The sequence below is a fragment of the Orycteropus afer genome, unplaced genomic scaffold, assembly GCF_000298275.1.
Source record: "Orycteropus afer afer isolate SDZICR_OR568_19922 unplaced genomic scaffold, OryAfe1.0 scaffold00410, whole genome shotgun sequence".
Classification (NCBI taxonomy): domain Eukaryota; kingdom Metazoa; phylum Chordata; class Mammalia; order Tubulidentata; family Orycteropodidae; genus Orycteropus; species Orycteropus afer.
The window spans coordinates 2121509-2127504 of record NW_006921997.1 but is presented as its reverse complement, the minus strand read 5'-3'; positions in this window follow the sequence as shown (position 1 = coordinate 2127504).

The window sequence follows — 5996 nt, the reverse complement described above, 5'->3', positions numbered from 1 at the left end:
TTGCCCACCCTTCCTTCTGAGGAGTGGCTGGTGGGTTTGAACCGCCAGCCTTTTGGTTAGCAGTCAGATGCCTTAGGCACTATGCTACCAGAGCTCCTGTAAATTCCAAGGCAATTCAATTGCAAAAGATGATTATCAGCCTGTCAAAATGTTCCTTTTCACTAGTAGTACCAGCCACTCCTCTACTTCTGTAGTGATACTGCCTCTGAAACCCAAGGAGGGGTCATTATGAGTCGGGTCCCACTAGATGGCACATAACAACAACATCTCTTCATTATGAAGAGTTCCATAGAGCTACATACATTATGAAGACTGTAACAAGCGTAACATCTAAGCACGTTAACCGTCTGCACCACCCAGGGACCCTGAACAGAGCACAAGTCCCTAAAACAATGTGCTGTCTACCTTCACACCAGGTTTCTTTTATGACTTGTTCATTGATTTCTCTTGTTGGTATCCACACTTCCTCAGTTATTTATGCTCAAAATTAGATTGTTTTTGTGGTTCTAACTCCACTTCTGGTGAGTCAACAAATTGTGTGTATTCTTGGCAGTGCCTCCAACAGCTGTCACTTTCCCATTCCCAGTGCAGTTAGCCTAACTCAAAGGCCTTATGACCTTGTGCCCAGACAGCAAGCCCTGACACTTCTCACCCTCCTTTCTTCTCCCCTTCTGAACATAATCCACTCTTTCCACTGGGAGTTCCTTCATTATCCAATGCCATCCTTTCCAAAGCCTCCACTCTCCCTGAATCTATCCACACTCTAAAATGTGAACATCTGTTTCTGCCTTCTCTATCTTTATCCACGACGCATAACCGAGGATTCCCAACAATTCAAACCCCATCCGTCCTCAGAGTCCAGCTCCACTGCAGACTGGCCTTTCCTCTTTTCCTAATTCCTAATCCCTTGGTCTATCACCCACTTCCAATACGTCTTTATTATTCAGAAACCAGCTATCTTCAAAGGCAGAAAGAACCTGAGATACCATCTAAGTTTTATTACATCTCAGAAAACGAGGTTCAGAAAGAATTGATCGGACTCATGTTGACTGAGAAACTGATGGAGAAATCGGAACCCAGTTCAGCGGACTCTTATCCAAAGCTTTTAACAATCACCTCTACACAGAGCTGCTGCTGTTGTTGTTGTTGTTATGTGCCGTGGGCCGACCCCTACTCATATGACCCCTCCTTGGGTTTCCGAGGCAGTATCACTACAGAAGTAGATTGCCCCATCTTCCTTCCGAGGAGTGGCTGCTGGTTTGAACCGCCAGCCTTCTGGTTAGCAGTCAAGAGCCTTAGGCACTGCGCCCCCAGAGCTAGTCTTCCCAATATTCTCCAGTGGATAATAAAAAACAAAAGGGAGGGGCCAAAGCCACGTGAAACTTTATTCATCATGGCTAGCAACGGTCACCCTACGAGGAAGCACGCAACGGAAGCTCCAGTAAACACTCCTCCAAGCCAACGAGCAGCTGAGGCCAGCGGAGGCTTCAGAAGAGCAAGGGATGGTTAACGGTCCCCCGCTCTCCATAAAGCCTTCTCAGCTCCCCGCTGCCTACAAAGTCCTTCCCACCTGGGAGCCAAGCTGCGCTGTCTCCACGTTCTCGGTATTCGCTCCTGGCACCCATCCCTCCAGCCATGAGCCCAGCCAGCGTGCCGGGCTGCCGAAACCTGGCAGTTACTGTCAGCCTTCTACCGTCGCTCCCGCAATCTGAAACGCTCTCTCCACAGACCCTCTAGCCAATTCCAAGACGTCTCACGTGACCTCACTCACACGTCACTACCCCAGCTGGCTCCTCCAAGGGTCGTGACTGCCCTCCCAAAAGGATGCAGGATCCAGTCCCCACGACGCGGATGTTACCTGCTGACAAGCCCCGGAGCGTGGTGAGGCCCACGCTCAACGGCTGACTCGCTAAGGGATATCCTGCCCGGAACGCGCTCAGCCAGCGGCCCGCCTCAGCTGCCGGGAGGGTGGGCAGGTGCCCGGAACGCTGGCAGATGCCCAGTGAGGTGGCCAGAGCCACCGAGGACAGACGGATGCCGGGATCCGCCCCATGGAGGACCAGTGCAGCACCCGCCCATCCCCGCGACACAGCGTACTCGTCCACGCCTTACCTGACGGAAGTACAGCGTCGCCAACCCAGCTTTACGGCACGCGCTGCAAAAGGGGCCGTCAAGTGCGGAGCCTCGAATAGCAGCCTGGTTGGTGACAGGGACGTTCCCACGGCGCAGACCCGCGTGTCCGGGTGTCCTCGGTTACTACCACTGCATCATCATGGGAAGTGTACTGTTCAGTAAACTGGCGATTTTCTCGATTTTCTCGCCGCTCAGCCAAAGCCCTTGTCATTTCTTGCTTGGGGAGCAGCTATAGCAGCACATTGATGCGCCGAGGTGACAAGAAAACCTCGCAGAAGCGGAGGATGTAACCGAGAGGCAGAGCTGTTTCCAAGCCTGTCTGATAAAACGCAAGGCACTCGGTTAAATAAAAGTTGCAGATAACGATAAGTTTTTAGTGCCAGTCCTAGACAGAAAGGGATTCAGAGTAGCTGAATTCTGGCTTGGATACCATCCTTTAAGATGGGGTATTGGTGGGAGCAGTTTTTGTGGAGGAAGTAACCAAGAGCATAAGACTGAGGTGCCTGCGTGACACATCGAAGGTCCAGTGGACAGTTAAACTGCTTAGGTCTGGAAATAGCGCACTTCTACAACTCTGCCTATCACTCTGTCTTTTATTATTCAGAAACCTGCTGTCTTCAAGGGTAGAAAGAACATATCATCTAAGTTTTATTACATCTGAGAAAACTGAGGTCCAGAAAGAATTGATTGGACTCATGAACAATATAATCCACATAAATATTAAGGGATTATATGCGAATGAATTTGATGTGATTTGAAAAATGGTGCCACTAAAATTAATGTGAAGTTCTTTCTACAAAAATTACAATTATCAAGAATTGATATTATAATGTAATTATATGTATATAATTATAATTGATATTATAAGAATTGTGTGCTACCATGTCAATTCCAAAAATAGATGATGAAAACAGGAGATAATGTTAACAATTGATAAATCTAGGTGCTGAGCATGTAGGTGTTCATTGTAATAGCCTATTTTTCTGTGCATTTGAAAATTACCGTGATAAAAAAAGTAACAATAACATGAACAAGTATTTTTAGGTTCTTAGAAGTAAATGGTTTTCAAAGGCATATATATAAAGTGATGGATCACATCTCAATATAAATGTGTTAGTTTTGTTTGTGTGTCAACTTGGCTGGGCCTGGTTGAGTGGCTGGGCAGCTGGATGTAATATTCCCCATCATGAGACTGGTAATCAACTCCATGGTGGAATCTACTATGAGCAGCTGAGTAGCTGCCTTAGGGACGTGGTCTGCTTCCTGTACATAAGGAGAAGCCTTGGGAAACACTCTTTTAGCCTATGGCACGCTTGAACCCTGCATGTAGCTGTGCTGTTGTTCAGCAGCCTGCCATGCTCTGCCTACCTTGGGACTTTTAAGAGACTTGAATTAATGGCCTGCCGTGTGGCTTGGGAACATCCAGACTGTACCTTTTTACTTGTCGACCTTGGGTTTGTCAGCCTCAGCAGCTAGCAGCTAAGTGAAGAAAAGCCTCCAGCTTCAGTGGACTGGGAGCAGGAGGCAGAGCTGCAACCCAAGGTTGAGGGGCTTTCACCCATCCCCTAGAGCCTGGCACTTTGAACTTGGAATTAAAGCCTCCAAATTGTAAGAATAAACTCCTGTTTGTTAAAGCCATCCCATTTGTGGTAGATATTCTTGTCAGCAGCACTAGGAAACCAGAATAAAGAAAATAAAAATCCTCACAACTGGACAAATAAGCAGCATTGCAATAGAGAAAAGATTGTAGTTGTCAAAGACTTCATATTACTTGGTTCTATAATCAACACCAATGGAAGCAGCAGTCAAGACATCACATAACATACTGCACTGGGCAAATCTGCTGCAAAAGACCTTCTAAATACTAAAGAGCAAAGATGTCTCCTTGAAGACTAAGGTGCACTTAACCCAAGCCATGGTATTTTCAGTCACCTTATATGCATGAGAGCTGGACAATGAATAAAGAAGACCGAAGAAGAGTCAATGTTTTTGAGCTGTGGTGTTGGCAAAGAATGCTGAAAGTACCATGGACTGCTAAAAGAACTAACAAATGTGTCCTAGAAGAAGTACAGCCAGAATACTCTTGGAAGCAAGAATGACCAGACTTTGTCTCGCCTTCTTTGGTCATGTTGTCAGAAGGCACCACTCCCTGGAGAAGGGTATCATGCTTGGTAAAGTAGAGGGTCAACAAAAAAATGGAAAGCCCTCAATGAGTTGGATTGACACAGTGGCTGCAACGATGGGCTCAGGTATAGTAGGGATCATGAGGCTGGCACAAGACTGGGCAGTGTTTTGTTCTGTTGTATGTAAGGTCACTGAGTCGGAGATGACTTGACAGCTCCTAACAACATTTATGTATAATGCAGTTAAAGCAGAGGATTATACAGGCCAATCTTTATTTAAGGCAAGGTCTTTTTAAGTATAGCTCAACAGACCAGAGTTCACTGTTTTTTACATAAACCATAAACATATACATATAATGTTGTTATGTGCCATCAATTCAGACCTAACTCATAGCACCCCTCCTTGCATTTCCAAGGTGGTATCACTATGGAAGTAGATTGCCCAACCTTCCTTCTGAGGAGTGGCTGGTGGGTTTGAACTGCTAGCCTTCTGGTTAGCAGTCAAGTGCCTTAGGCACTATGTTACCAGAGCTCGCACATTCATCTTAGACACAAGTAATTTGTCAGCACTTTTTTAAAGCTGTTCACCTAAAGCTTTTCCACTTTCCTATTTCATTGGTTTATAATTATTCAAATTATAAAAGTACAAGAATGCATGACACTGGCATAAACAGGTTTGCGCACAACTGCCTCCAGGTAAACATAAGCGTACTTCTCAGAATCCTACAAGTTAGCCCAGCGATGAGCCTTCAGCACACTGTACCAGCATGCTTTAGTCTGCTTCAACACATGGGGAGAAGCCAAGCCAGAGGAGACTCTCGAGGACAAGGGCCCCTCTTACCCAAGCCCAAGTGCACACCCGCACCCACAGCATCATACTATATATACTGTGGGACAACTTGCTTTTTCCATTTTATATCAAGAGCACTGTTCCATCAATAGCTCATCCTTTAAAACCTGTGTAGTGTTACAGGGAAGTCTTCTGACACTGCTCAAAAGGGGTATAAACATTACTAATAGCAGCATGGCTATGAGTCGGGGCCGACTCGATGGCACAGAACAATAATAGCAGCATGCAGAATATAGGTAAAATTGAGTTTACTAAGGAAAAAAAATGACAGGAGTTTCAGAATGCACATAATCCCTCAATTCTAATCCCAGAGAGATCACAGGCAGGAATAGCAGGACTGTATACCAAGGAAAGGACTCTGAGAAACCCAACCGATATGGTCCACACGTTTACAAGATGAGGACGAGACATTGAGACAACACTTAACAATGGTGGTTTGTTGGCACAGGGAGTTAGAAAAGAGGAACCTTTAACTACCCAGTGGCCCAATTCTTATATTGAGATAATTTGAACCTGTTGTCTTTTCCTAGTTAATATAAAAGAGGAAAAAATTTTGACTGTAGGGCTATCCAGGTTTCCTTAATTGATAATTAGGTTGCTCAGACTTTGCTTTCATAAAAAAAGCCACAACAAATAATGGCTTGTTTCTAATTATATATGTAAGAGAAAAACCTAGAAGCGGAATTAACTTCGAGGCTATGAGTATTAAAATATTGACAGTGCTAAACTGTTCTCCAGAAATATTGCACCATCCACACTCCGTTTCTTAAACGGGGATCCTGGTTTCTTAGTGTCTCTGCCACCCTCTCCTCCTCATGACTCATCACTCTCCAGTCTCCATTCTTCTTTTGATGAAAATGAGCTCAGTTGCAAGAGCTTCAGTGTCATCT